Source organism: Bos mutus, chromosome 16 (genome assembly GCF_027580195.1).
Source record: "Bos mutus isolate GX-2022 chromosome 16, NWIPB_WYAK_1.1, whole genome shotgun sequence".
Taxonomy (NCBI): domain Eukaryota; kingdom Metazoa; phylum Chordata; class Mammalia; order Artiodactyla; family Bovidae; genus Bos; species Bos mutus.
The window spans coordinates 52314965-52329769 of NC_091632.1; the positions used below are offsets into that span (position 1 = coordinate 52314965).

At 39.1% G+C, this 14805-nt stretch overlaps 1 protein-coding gene across 10 annotated transcripts in view; it reads left to right on the top strand.

Annotated features, from left to right (window-relative positions):
- Window positions 1-14805, top strand: part of SDCCAG8 (SHH signaling and ciliogenesis regulator SDCCAG8) — a 250331-nt gene that overhangs the window by 87416 nt on the left and 148110 nt on the right. The gene's annotated exons all lie outside the window — the stretch shown is intronic.

The window sequence follows — 14805 nt, forward strand, 5'->3', positions numbered from 1 at the left end:
CCTAAATACAGTAAAACTGGAAATGTTGGGGAAAAAATGTTACTTACTTCAATTTAAGTTTGAACAGATGTTTTACATTATATCTTTGTTGAGATCATGTAGATACTTCAATTTTAATTGACAACATGGATGAAGTTTTTAGCGAGGCAGTTCCAAATATACTGACTTCTGATTTTCTTAGTTTTGTGTGACAGAACATTGAAAGCTTTCATTCTTTATATTCAGTGAAAGCAGGTTGATAACTCTATTCAATTAAAATAAGACTGAATTCTCATTGTCATTATTTTAAAGAAATCACTATGGTTTAAAAGGGGGTAGCCCGAAGTAAATTTTTTGAAATATATTTTAGTTCAACATTTTTTACCAAATTTTCCAACATATTTGCTTTTCAACCCAATCGGCTCTCTATGCAAATAATGCAAAGACAATTGGGAAAAGTATTGAAAATGAAAGTGATAATTAAATTTAGTACAAAAAGTTTTTCAAGTGGTGGCTTAAATTCCTGGTACTGAAATAAAATCCAAACAGCCAAAATCAAATTCTGCTTTTGCACCATGACATTCATAGTGTTATAATGAGTTTTAAATTTTCAGAAGAATTTTCATTATTAACAAATAATGTACATTTCATTATGTTCAAATAATGACACTATTTTATTCTATCCAGTTGGGGGCGTGCCTGATAGTGGAATTAAAAATCCTTTCTATCAGAAACTGAAGGTCTAGTATTACCAACCAACATGGAACTTTCCTTTTCCGATGTATCATAGCTTTTAAAAAAAGGTATCATATTGTCATGCTCCCTAGCATTATTATATACCTATCCTGTTATTCTGTAGCATCTGCTAGCATAACATTTTAGACTAACTGAAATAAGGTAGAGTTTCCAAGCTATTTAAAAATTGCATTTTAATGTTCTAGAGAGAAAAAATACTATAGGAGCAATAAGATTATAATATCTCTTATAAATAAATAACACATGCAGAAGTATTTGTAATATTTGTCTTTTCTCACTATATCTCATTTTAATTAACTACTAATGATGTGGAGGCTAAATTCTGGAGGATTTTTAAAAGGAGCAGTTTTCATTTGTAAATATTACTTGCTAAATAGTGAACCATGAACAGCTTTTATAATGATTTCAATGTTATTTTTAGATAGAGGTATGCCTTTTTAGTATGTCAGAATTAGGAATAAAATCTCCTAATAGTTTTCCAAGGTGTTTGTAATGTGATGTGCATACTATTTTTTTCTTGGACAGAATTTGAGGAAATCTTATAGGTACTCTGTGTAACTATTCTGAATTGAACAGACAGTTGCAAAACAAGAAAGTAGTGGTGTCTCATTCCATGGATGACCTGGAGTAGCAAAGCAGCGATTGTTCTTTGGTCTTTCAGCCATGACCTGACCTTCTGTCTTTAGGAGTGAAGAGCTACTTTGCTTGGCCACCATCTGCACTCAGGAGAGAAATTTACATTTAACTTTTAAAAGCTGGGCTGTTGAACATATATCTGAAATACCTATAATATAAAGCGATTTAAGTTTTAAAGTGTTACATATCATGCAATTCAGAATAACAGGAAGGCTATCTCTATGTTTACAAATAAGATGTTCCTTGTAATATGGTCCTTTTATTTATATTTTTGTTAATCTGGCCTCTTGATACATTTTTAAAGTAGGTGGGAAACTGTCAGATTGGAATGTGGTGAGAACAAGAGCTTTTTTGATGTACACAAAATAGGGCAAATGGTCGAGCACCAAAATCATTTTCCTTGTGACCCAAGCCTTGACTCTGGCATAATTAGAAGGGAAGGTTAGGAGAGTAACAATGACAATCTCTTCCTCCCATTTTCTCCTTTTCTCTTTTTTTATTGTGTCAGGAACTGATGGGCAGATTATCCTTCCCATCAACTAACTCCTTTGTATCTCTTCAGTTAGAGCTCCTGCCAGCCTCAGAGGATGCTTCTAGCACAAAAAAAAAAAAAGAAAAAGGACATTTGGTATGTAGAAGAATGAAAAATCTGTGCCCTGATTTTTTATTAGAAATTTTTTATAGGCAACAGTTAGACACATACACGCACTCCACTATGGGGATTTTAAAATATTTGTGAAGATAAAGAGACTATCACAATGAAATCCCACATCTCCATCACGCAGGTTCCTCATTTTGCAATTCTGTTCCCTCTACTTCACATTTTGTCTCTCCATCTTCTTTGTCATCTTCATCTTCCTTGTCATCTTTATCATCCTTTTCTTCTTCATCTTCTCTTCCTCTCCTGTCTTTTTCCCTCTCTTCTGCTTTTGAAAAATGTAAAATTATGTCATTTCACCCATAATACATACTTCTGTGTACATCTATGAAGAATTTTTTCACAGTCACTATGTCATCACACCTAACAATATTAACAGTAATTCTTTAATATCCTATAATGCACAACCCATATTCAATTTTTTCTGACCATCTCTACAATGACTGTAGTCAGCCTATTCGAATCAGGAAGATAGTTACGTTTTTATATGTTAGAATGTTATGGTGTTATCTTATTTAATAGAAAATAAAGGGAAATCTTAGAAAAATTTTGCCTTTCCCTGTCTGTTGTTATCAATAAGTTTTAAGCATAATGTCTTGATAGTGCTTTATATTTGTAAGGTACTTCAAAGGAAATATGAATTAATTCTATAGCAAACTATCTGGAGGAAATGGCTACCTTGCAGCAACCCCAATCATCATATTCTGAAAGGAGCCTGTTAGTCTGACATTCAAAATATATAATTAATTTCAAAGCCTTACATTTAAGATTTAGGAAGGCGGCAGGAAGCCCTGGCAGTACGAAGGGTAGCTGACTCTGGAATGAGTGATGCATAAGTGAAGTTTTCTTTATTAGCTTCCACTTTGGGGAATCAGTCTCAGAGATGATTCTTTACAACCCCTGATCTTTGATTAGGGCCTAATACAAAATGAAAATACAAAGTTCTTTGTTCCTAAAAACAGGAAAAAAGTGATGTTAAAGGGAATAAATTATGAAACATCTTCCTTTCTCCTGCAGTCGGCTTCTCTCCTCTTTCTCTCTCCCCTCTGTCCTTTCCCTCTTCCTCCCTCCTCCTGCATGTCATTTATTTGCTGTTTAGTGCTGGACCCCCTCCTGCATGGGATACTCATGGTGGGGGCTGCAGACCCCCATAGGTGCCCATGACTGGGTATACAGATGGGTCCATAGTTTCCAGGTTTCCCATGCCACCAGCCAAAAAACCTGTATACCATGCCCCAGTGGGGAAGAGAGACAGTCAGTCTTCATCCCAGGGTGGGTCAGCCAGGCAGCCTCCACGTGCTGGGATCAGGGTGGGCAGAGGCTCCACGCTAAGTCCACTGAGTGTGCTGTAGTGCCGTCAAGCAGGAGCAGGGATCATCACCTCCATGTCCTACCCTCAGATGTCAGGGATGTACATACTCAACCCAGCCTTTCTCAGGCTCAGATCCAGTCTCCCACCAGATGTAAAGGATAATAGCAGAACTCAGGTGCATGCCTGCACGCTCAGTTGCTTCAGTTGTGTCCAACTCTTTGCGACACTGTGGACTGTAGCCCGCCAGGCTCCTCAGTCCATGGGATTCTCCAGGCAAGAATGCTGGAGTGGATTGCCATGCCCTCCTCCAGGGGATCTTCCTGACCCAGGGATCGAAACCGGGTTTCCTGCATTACAGGTGGATTCTCAGCCACCAGCGAAGCCCAGCAGAACATGTTCCTCCCCCTAACACTGCTGTGACTTGGTCCCATCCAGGGTGGAGGGCAGCACGGTCCCAAGGCAGAGGCCAGGAAGAGGAAACTGAAAGGGAACAAGTGTCCAAGCCATGAGGCAGTGGAGAGACAAGACCACAGATGTGAGTGGGGCTTCCATTGGTGCCATCAGACTTCACTAATAAAACCCAGATTCCAACATAAGATCATTAAGAAGAATTTTAAGACGTTGACCACAGAGCATTAAACTGCAAGTTCAGAGCCCTTCTAAACACAGGTCCCTATATGAGCACACTGATCACATGCCCATGAAGCCACCTTAGCTATGGGGCTAAGCAGACAGCAATTTGGTGTGCTAATGCAGGGGTCCCCAATCCCTGGGACTGGCAGTGGTCCAAGGCCTGTTGGGAACTGGCCACACAGCAAGAGGTGAGCAGTGGGCGAGCATGGGAAGCTTCATCTGCCGCTCCCTATTGGTTGCATTATCTCCGGAACCATCGCCCCACCACTTCCTTCCTTGGAAAAATTGTCTGCCACCAGCACAACACTGTAAAGCAATTTTCCTCCAATTAAAAAATAAATTTAAAATTTGTCTTCCACAAAACTGTCCATGGTGCCAAAAAGTTTGGGGACCACCGTGCTAATGCACATATATACATGCTTACTTACAGAGGTACAAGCGTATGTTTACACACAGGCGTCCTGTAGCTGTAGAAGAGGGCTAGCAAACTGCAGCCCACCGGCAGCTCTGACCTGCAGGCAGTTGTTACAGATCAAGTTGTCACAGAGCACGGTGACCCTCGCTTGTTAATGTACTGTCTGGGGCTGCTTTCCTGCCCCAAGGCAGAGTTGAGAAGCTGTGGCATAGCCCACCACAACTGAAATACTTGCTCTCTGAGCCTTTACTGAAAATGCTTGCCAACCCCTACCCTGAGGATAAAGATAAAACTTTTGTTTCCCCGCCCTCTAGAATGTGGAGCTTTGAGATTGAAGACTCACCAATCTTGAAGTATAACGTAACAGCTTTAGAGTATTTCGCAGTATAGGAAATGCAGGAAATGTGCCTGATGCCTGATCTCTTAGTCATCTAGTGGCATCAGCAGATGGGTATATGACTGGTCATTGTGTTATTGTCTGATTAGAGGCATTTGACTTAATGGCTTGGATGGGAGTACAAATATAAATACATACATTGTTTTATAATAATAGTACAAAATGTTTAGGTTAATTTAATTCCTGTCAAAGATAAGACTTTCTTATCAGTATGGTGTAAGTTAGAACTCTGGAGTTGTGGCTAATATTGCATAGGAAGTGTTGAAGTTCAAAATTACCTGAATGGGGTAATCAAAGAAAATATTTAAGGGTAAAGCACATATACAAAAGAAAGAAATCTGCAAAATCTTACTAGAAAATTAGGGCAAAAAAAGGATTTGAGGGTTGCTCCTATCTACAGCAGCGTGACTCCACACTTTAATGCTGACATTAAAAAATGTAGACTGTGTCAACACAAGAGTTATAAGTTCAATTGAATTAATTAGATTGTTGGGAGTAGTACATCTGTTTTGTATGGCTTTGTGTAGAGAGGAAGCCCTACGTGTCCTAAAGTATGACCTACTTAAGACCTGAGAAATAACAGCAATAGAGGAAAGTTGAAGAATTGTACCTTTCTACTTAGAGAAGACTGAAACATTGCTTCACTTGTCTTTAAGGACTTGACATAATTTCAAGGAGAAAGTTAAACACTTGATCTTTAGTAAGGAAAGAATAAGAACAAAGAGATTTAATCACAGCAACTGGAAATTATAGTAGCCCAAAATAAGAATTTTCTGACAGCAAGAAGATTGAAATAGATTGCTGTAACAGATCATGAAACTTTTAGCTTTAAACAGCCGCTAATGGATCTCTGAGGTCCATTGTCTTTTATTTGATTCTGGAAACATCCTAGGAACATTTCATTGTCTGTATTAACGTGGCTACTAGGGGTATTAATATTTGTCTTTTCTATAATTTAGGGCTTCCTTAGTGGCTCAGATGGTAAATAATCTGCCTGCAATGCAGGAGACCCAGGTTTGATCCCTGGGTGATGAAGATCCCCTGGAGAAGGAAATGGCAACCCACTCCAGTATTCTTGCCTGGAGAATTCCATGGACAGAGGAACCTGAGGGGCTACAGTTCCTGGGGTCATAAAGGGTCAGACATGACTGAGTGACTAACACTTTCACTATCATTCATAATTTGGCACTTACAGATTAAAATAAAATCCTGTTCGGCTCTGTTCTCTCTTATGTGTCTGTAATGCTATATACTCTCTTCAGGGGGCTTTTGGGGAATATACTGAGATAATGGAGGCTTCTGAGAGCTAGGCTTCAGAGACTATCCACCCAGCACCTGCAGCCTCACTTCTAGCTCTGAAAAATGACTGGGAGGGGCCGCTTGGGCACGCCGTTCGTGCATGTAATCACTTGGTCCTGGTGATGACAGAGTTGCTCTCCAGTGTTCTTCACACCCTCTTTCAGTGATGGAGGTTTAGCACATTCCTCTCCCTGCTCCTCACTTAGACTGTAGCCCAGAGGGCTTGGCCTGCCCACACCAGCTACGCTAGACACTGTGGGGTGATAACTGGAAGACCCAGGTCCTGCCCTTAGGGGGTTTATATTCTAGTTTAAGAGCCAGAGTACACATTTGAACATGCCTAAAAAATACTTGTAAAGTAGCATATCGACAAGTGCAAATTAATGTAGTGTGAACTTCATGCTGGCTACAGCCCATGAGAGGAGAATCTGGTTCCATGTGTGTGATGCAATAAAGCTTTTTTTTTTTTTTTTAAATAGCATCTTCCCTAAGTATGCCCTAAAGCATTGTTCAATATACTTAGATAAATTTGTGTTCTTATCACAGCCCAACCAAGAATTCTGAGAAAAATTTTCACCCTGGCGTATGTCTAATAAATCAGCTTCTTTTGTTCTTGTGCTATGGGATGCTTGAATGGGACAAATAGGGTTATGTAAATAATTTAAAATATCTCCATTTAATAAAATATTACCAATTTGTTATTTTTCTGAAATACCATATAAAGTTAATTTCTTCATTTAAAATCATAATTACATTCATAGGATCAGAAAATTAGCAGTAAAAAAAAGTAAGTTTGATTTTTTTGAACAAAGAAACAGTTCGACATCAATCCAGGGAAGAATATCAAGTTGCAAGTCCTTGGGGCATTTAGCATGAATAACTTTAATAATGATTTGGGCAGTGGTTTTAGGTGACAATATATGTATATCTCATTCATAAAAACACTATAGAAATTCATATGGTCGAAAAAGTCATTTGATTTTCTAGGAAAGATGATAATGCTATTCACCGTAATAATACATCTTTAAAAAAATCAAATGTGTAAGCAGAAACAATGTATATGAAAGTAACAATTCAGGGCTATTTAGCACTAATGGTACAAATAAGAAACAAAACAAGCCCCTTTAGAAATAACCTGTGTTATGGGATGAACATTTAGACAAATGCTTACCTCCGGAAAGGAATATAAAACTGTAAAGAGAAGTCAAAAAACATTTTTGTGTTTAAAGAAGTCATAAGATTCATCAAACTATTGATTCTAAAGAAATGTAATTTTTGCTGTAATTCAGTTTCAGTGAATGATACATATTTTGGTCCTTAAAAATTTGGGGCATACTTATTTTGACTTTAAAAGTTGACCCAACCTTCCAACCTTACAGATTATCTTCTCTAGCTACAAAGTCAGAAATTCTGGTGACTACCAGGTGCGGCAACTCTTTGAGTACATTTGCATGCGGGTCGGTAAACTGGATGATATTAGACATAGGACAGCTACAGCTGCTTTATTTATAGTCCAGAAATATTAGTACCAATATCCAGTATAAATATTACTAATTACTACATATGTGTACATTTAAAAACAATATTTATTGTATAAACAGAAGCACATTCACAGAAGCCAATGATTCCATCACCCAATAGAGCAAATTATTTTCATTTTTCTGTTTTACTTTCTACTTTTTGTCCATATGCATATATATTATTTTCAAGTGGTAAATACAGCCTAGATATAATTTTGATTTTTACTTTTTTCACTTAACAGTATCTTAAGCTATTTATGTGTTGCTGCCTTCTCTTCATAGATCGCTTTACTGTGGTCATTTACATGGATTGGATTGGCCAGAAAGTTCATTTGGGTTCAAAACCTGAATGAACTTTCTGGTCAACCAGTGCTTTCAAAAGAAAGTGATACATCATATTTTGAAGAGAACAGATGCTGTTATAAATTTAGAATCCTTTTACCCTAGACTTCATTTGTTTCTTTAATTCAACAACCATATATTGCATGTACTATCCTGACCTAGAATAACCTTCTGTTCTTTTTTGTTGTTTTTTGGTGTGTAGTAGCATTACAATGGCACCCCACTCCAGGACTCTCACCTGGAAAATCCCATGGACGGAGGAGCCTGGTAGGCTGCAGTCCATGAGGTCGCACAGAGTCGGACATGACTGAGCGACTTCACTTTCACTTTTCCTTTCATGCATTGGAGAAGGAAATGGCAACCCGCTCCAGTATTCTTGCCTGGAGAATCCCAGGGACGGGGGAGCCTGGTGGGCTGCAGTCTATGGGGCTGCACAGAGTCGGACACGGCTGAAGTGACTTAGCAGCAGCAGCAGCAGCAGCCTTACAATGTTATGTTAGTTTCTGCTGCACAAGGAAGTGAACCACCCTATGCACATATCCCCTTCCTCCTACTCTCTCACCCCACCCCTCTAGGTCACCACCAAGAGCACCAAGCTGAGCTCCCTATACAGCAGTGAACTTCTGTTCTTAAAAAGGGGAGTATGTATCAATAAGATAGGTTTCCAAATAAGTATATTTCAAAGACCATAATGACTGTCATTAGCAAGCCGCAAAAGCGTATGCGGATTTAGGAGAAGGAGAGAGGACAGAGTTGAAGGATGGTAAAGATGTTGCCCACCATGGGTGGGAGATGAAGGCATGTAGGTTGGAAGAAGGCAGATTGAACAAAGAAATGGAGATGGGCCTGTAGGGGAAGGAGGAAGTATTCAAGGAATGTATGTATCTTTTGCAAAGAAGGCAATGGCAACCCACTGCAGTACTCTTGCCTGGAAAATCCCATGGATGGAGGAGCCTGGTAGGCTGCAGTCGATGGGGTTGCACAGAGTCGGACACGACTGAGCGACTTCACTTTCACTTTTCACTTTCATGCACTGGAGAAGGCAATGGCAACCCACCTCAGTGTTCTTGCCTGGAGAATCCCAGGGACAGGGGAGCCTGGTGGGCTGCAGTCTATGGGGTTGCACAGAGTCGGACACGACTGACGCGACTTAGCAGCAGCAGCAGCATGTATCTTTTGATTCCATAGCATGCTTGTATCACTGACCTCAGTATTTCAAGTGCCATGTCCCTGTTATAAAAGATTGCCCATAGAAAAAAGGTTTATATCAGTCTCAGAATCCCAGTGTAATTGCCTACTTACAACATTCTGCATGTCCTACCACCAGGCACAGAAGTCATATTTTATTTTGGGAATATTTAAGTTTTTCATTTCTTTTTCAGGGTTTTCTATATAATGAGACAATTTTAAGATTTTCAAACTTCAGATGACATACAACAAAATGACATTTTATTTAAGTGTTAGGGGACTTCCCTGGTGGTTCAATGGCTAAGACTCCATGCTCCCAATGCCGGTGGCCTGGGTTCCATCCCTGGTCAGGGAACTAGAGCCCACATGCTGATTAAACACTAGACCACCCTTATGGCAGAAAGTGAAGAGGAACTAAAAAGCCTCTTGATGAAAGTGAAAGAGGAGAGTGAAAAAATTGGCTTAAAGCTCAACATTCAGAAAACAAAGATCATGCATCTGGTCCCATCACTTCATGGGAAATAGATGGGGAAACAGTGGAAACAATGTCAGACTTAATTTTTCTGGGCTCCAAAATCACTGCAGATGGTGACTGCAGCCATGAAATTAAAAGACGCTTACTCCTTGGAAGGAAAGTTATGACCAACCTAGATAACATATTGAAAAGCAGAGACGTTACTTTGCCAACAAAGGTCCATCTAGTCAAGACTATGGTTTTTCCAGTGATCATGTATGGATGTGAGAGTTGGACTGTGAAGAAAGCTGAGCGCTGAAGAATTGATGCTTTTGAACTGTGGTGTTGGAGAAGACTCTTGAGAGTCCCTTGGATTACAAGGAGATCCAACCAGTCCGTTATAAAGGAGATCAGCCCCTGGGTGTTCTTTGGAAGAAATGATGCTAAAGCTGAAACTCCAGTCCTTTGGCCACCTCATGGGAAGAGTTGACTCATTGGAAAAGACTCTGATGCTGGGAGGGATTGGGGGCAGGAGGAAAAGGGGACGACAGAGGATGAGATGGCTGTATGGCATCACCGACTCGATGGGCGTGAGTTTGAGTGAACTCTGGGAGTTGGTGATGGACAGGGAGGCCTGGCGTGCTGCGATTCTTGGGGTCGCAAAGAATCGGACACGACTGAGCAACTGAACTGAACTGAACTGAATGATCCGAAGAATTGATGCTTTTTAACTGTGATGTTGGAGAAGGCTCTTAATAGTCCCTTGGACAGCAAGGAGATCCAACCAGTCAATCCTAAAGGAAATCAGTCCTGAATATTCATTGGAAGGAGTGATTCTAAAGCTGAAACTCCAATACCTTGGCCACCTGTTGCAAAGAACTGACTCATTTGAAAAGACTCTGATGCTGGGAAAGATTGAAGGTGGAAGGAGAGGGGGACAACTATAGAGGATGAGATGGCTGGATGGTATCATTGACTCAATGGACATGGGTTTGTGCAGGCTCTGGGAGTTGGTGATGGACAGGGAAGCCTGGTGTGCTGCAGTCCATGGGGTCATGGAGAGTCAGACATGACTGAGCGACTGAACTGAACTGAATCTGCAGTGACGACTAAAGTCCTACTCTGAATTAAGAATGAAGTTCTATTGGAAAGATTGTAGGCCACAGCAAACTTCTCAAGGTACTATTTTGGATAATAGAATTTGTATGCCATAACTAAATATCCTGCATGCTGCAGTTAATACCTGGCACAGCCAAATATTGGAGAAGGAAACAGCAACCCACTCCAGTATTCTGACCTGGAGAATTCCATGGACTCTGTAGTCCATGGGGTCACAAAGAGTCAGACATGACTGAGCGACTTTCACTTCACTTCACTACAGCCAAATATAAATAAAAAGTATCTTTTAAACCAAAGTATATTCCTACTCTAAAAATAAAGTGTTAGACTTGAGTAGGATGAGTTGTCTAGAAATAAGAGAACTGACAGTTACCTTAATGATTTGTAGAACATTTCCACATGACTGATAATGGAAGGCAAAACACAGAGTGTACAGTGTATTATTTTAGCTGTGGAGTGTGAGTCCAAAGACTTGATTGACTTCTTGATTTGACTTTTCAGCTAACTTCCTGAGCACACCTCTGAGAGCCTCGTTTTCTTTCCCAGTAAAGTAAGAAGCTTGGCTAAGTGAAAGTTAAATTTTCTTTATGTCTCGAATGCCCATGTTTCCAGAAACATAAATATATTTCTTCTATTCTTAACTATGAATTAAGTATTAATAAAATCAATAAAATTACATGCAGTGTTATTCCAAACTTGCCATTCTCTCTGATTTATAAAAATGACATTTCTGTTACAATAAGAAAGAACTTTTGCTATTACCTTAGATTATATTCTTTTCATTATGATGAATGCTAGAGCAATAAAGTGTCTAGCCTTTAAACAGTTGAATTAAGTTATGAGATAGACATCAGTTAACCTGCAATAAGAATTAAAGATCTACTCTGAATTAAGAAAGAAGTTCTATAGGAAAGATTTTAGTCAATAGCAAACTTCTCAACAGTATTTTGGCGGAAAGGTCACTCTTCAGGAAGCCCGCAGAATTAAATACTCTCAGCCAGGGTTTTGTATCTATGTGAACCCCTGATCCTCAGGAATAAATTGGTAACTCCTTGAGACGTGGCATTAATAGTTGATGCTTTAAGTTTCAGTTTTTCCTTGGTGCTGTCTCATAAACAGAGCCCTGGAATGAAATGCTATGGTAATACTGGATCTAGATGACCTAGAATATGATATTTTTTGTACTTTGATTTTTTAATCATCAGAATGAGAACAGATTTTTAATTCTGTTGGAGAATTCACATATCCTTGACCCTTATTGGAGTCCAGCCTGAGAGACTGCCCTAGACAGAGATCCTAAATGTAACTAACTGCAGGGTGCTCATGACTATTAATACATTGCAAGGTGTTTAGATTTTCATGTTGCTATTCTTAAGAGATGGTCAAGGTAATTTAACCTTTTTTGTTGTTGTTAAGATCTGTATTTAAGTGGATCACTTACACTGACATTCAGATTTTAGGGAAAAGACAAAAAAACAGAAGTGTCCTAATTTCTAGCCTGCTTTATACTTCCCTGGGAATTTTTGGCATTCCCTGTGGGAAATAGAAAATTCTTTTCTGTAAGACTCTCTCCACTCACAACTGAAGTTCTGATATTCATTCATACTCATCCTCTCTGTCTTGCTCTCTTCTTCCCCCTGACTCTCCACCCATGTCCCCCATCCTGTGGTAAGAAAATACACAAATAATAGCATTAACCTGGCTTCAGAAATCATGAGTCAAGTTGTGGTTGACAGGTCCCCATAAAATGCAAGGGAATGCTCCTATCTTAGAGTGGCAACCAAGGAAGACAGGGATGTAAAAACTTTTAGGGAAATCTTACGAAGATGGAGGAGAAAGACTTACTGAATTGCTTGACATGAAATGTTGTCCCATCATTGCAAGTACTGCCTTTTCTTTTGGGCCCTTCTTTCACTTGCTCAGAGTTTTCTGCATAGAAATCTGAATATACCCATTTAAAAAAAATGATTGAAATTAGTTGATTTACAATGTTGTGTTAGTTTCAGGTGCCTAGCAAAGTGATTCAGTTATATCTATATATAGATATGTATAGAGTCTTTCCATTATAGGTTATTATACAAGATATTGTGTATAGTTTCCTACGTGTCACAGAAGATTTTTGTTGGTTATCTGTTTTCTATGTAGTAGTATGTACATTTTTATTCAAAATGCCAAATTTATCCCTATCCCATTTCCTGTTGGGGCTTCCCTGATGGCTTAGCAGGTAAAGAATCTACTTGCAATGCAGGAGATGTAAGAGATGTGGGTTCGATCCCTGGGTTGGGAAGATCCCTTGGAGGAAGAAATGCAACCCACTGAAGTATTCTTACCTGAAAAATCCCATGGACAGAGGAGCTTGGTGGGCTACAGTCCAAAGGGTCGCAAAGAGTCAGATACAACTAAACCACTGAGCACGCACTCACCTTTCCAACTTTGGTAATCATAAATTTGGTTTCTATATCCGCGAATCTGTTTTGTAAATAAGTTCATTTGTATCATGTTTTTAAATTCCATGTTTAAATGGTATAATATTTATCTTTCTCTGTCTGACTTACTTAATGTGGTAATCTCATACTGAGAGGTAACTGTCATATCCTAATTTGAATTAGAAACTTTAGGCTGTCATTTTCAACTTATCTCTACACTTAAGTTTATCACAGAAAAATAGGGCTGGGTCAGTATTTCTTCCCTAAAGAAGTGAAAGTCCACTGCTGCTGCTGCTGCTGCTGAGTCGCTTCAGTCGTGTCCGACTCTGTGCGACCCCATAGACGGCAGCCCACCAGGCTCCCCCGTCCCTGGGATATTCCAGGCAAGAGTACTGGAGTGGGGTGCCATTTCCTTCTCCAGTGTGTGAAAGTGAAAAGTGAAAGTGAAGTCGCCCAGTCGTATCCGACTCTTCGCTACCTCATGGACTGCAGCCTACCAGGCTCCTCCGTCCATGGGATTTTCCAGAGTACTGGAAAGTCCACTATGTGCATAGTAATTGAAGCTGTTTAAGGGTTTATATATCAAGAGCCAGATATGTTTTGATTTAAAAGGGGAGTTAAGGTAAATGGATGGATCAAATATCTATTTATGTATTAAAAATCTATAAATATATATCTTTGTGTGTGTGTATATATAGGTACATACATGTATATGTACGAGTGTATGTGTCTTTTATATATATATATATATATATATATATATATATTTATCACTAATATGTAATACAAGACGTATGACTTACTGATAAACAGGGTTTTCTTGAGCAGAGCCTGAAGTCTCTAAATGCTGAATTTAGGATATCTTTGACTTACCTCATCAGCCAGGAGAGAACAAAGAAACCTTGAGTTGTTCCAGTTATAAAAACAAGAAGAAAAGAGGAAAAGAAAAACAAAGTAGGAAGAGAAAATGAGGAAGATTTTACAAGGCATTCTAAAGTCATACTAAGAATAACTGGGCTTTCACCTCTACTTACTTACCTCTACTTAGTTTCACATTCAATTATAACTCAGAAGGAGCCAACATGACCACAGATCCACCATTATATTCCATCAGTATTTTCAGGAGGGATCCATAATCATGGATTTTTTAAAACTGTAACTGCTGTAGTTCTTCTTCTCCACCCCCATTTCCCTCAACCATTGCTGATTGTTGAGAGTAAGTTCATGTAGCTTGGCATTTTTCAGACCATGCTTTCTAACCACATAGCAATAAAATTCATGAAGCTAATTTTTATCTTTTGTCTTCCTAGTTTCAGTGGCTACATATGAAGGATCAAAGGGAGGACATCAGATAATAAAGGGCAATAGTTTGATGGGCACTGAGGATTAATGACTTAGTCTGGCCCCTTCATTTCATAAATGATTAGGCTGTGAGTGAGCCAAGAGTGAATGCCTCATTTTAAAGAATCTATTTATTTAACTATTAGTTACTGGTAACCTATTAGGTGTCACTAACAAATAGGCACTGGGGTTGAATTGAGAAACAAAATGTATTTATTATTTACACAACTCTTATAGTCTGGTGAGACCATTAAATGTGATGAGATGAGGGCTGAGTGGAAGGGTAGCTTACTGTGGTGGGAGAGGGTTCAAAAATATTTTACACAATAG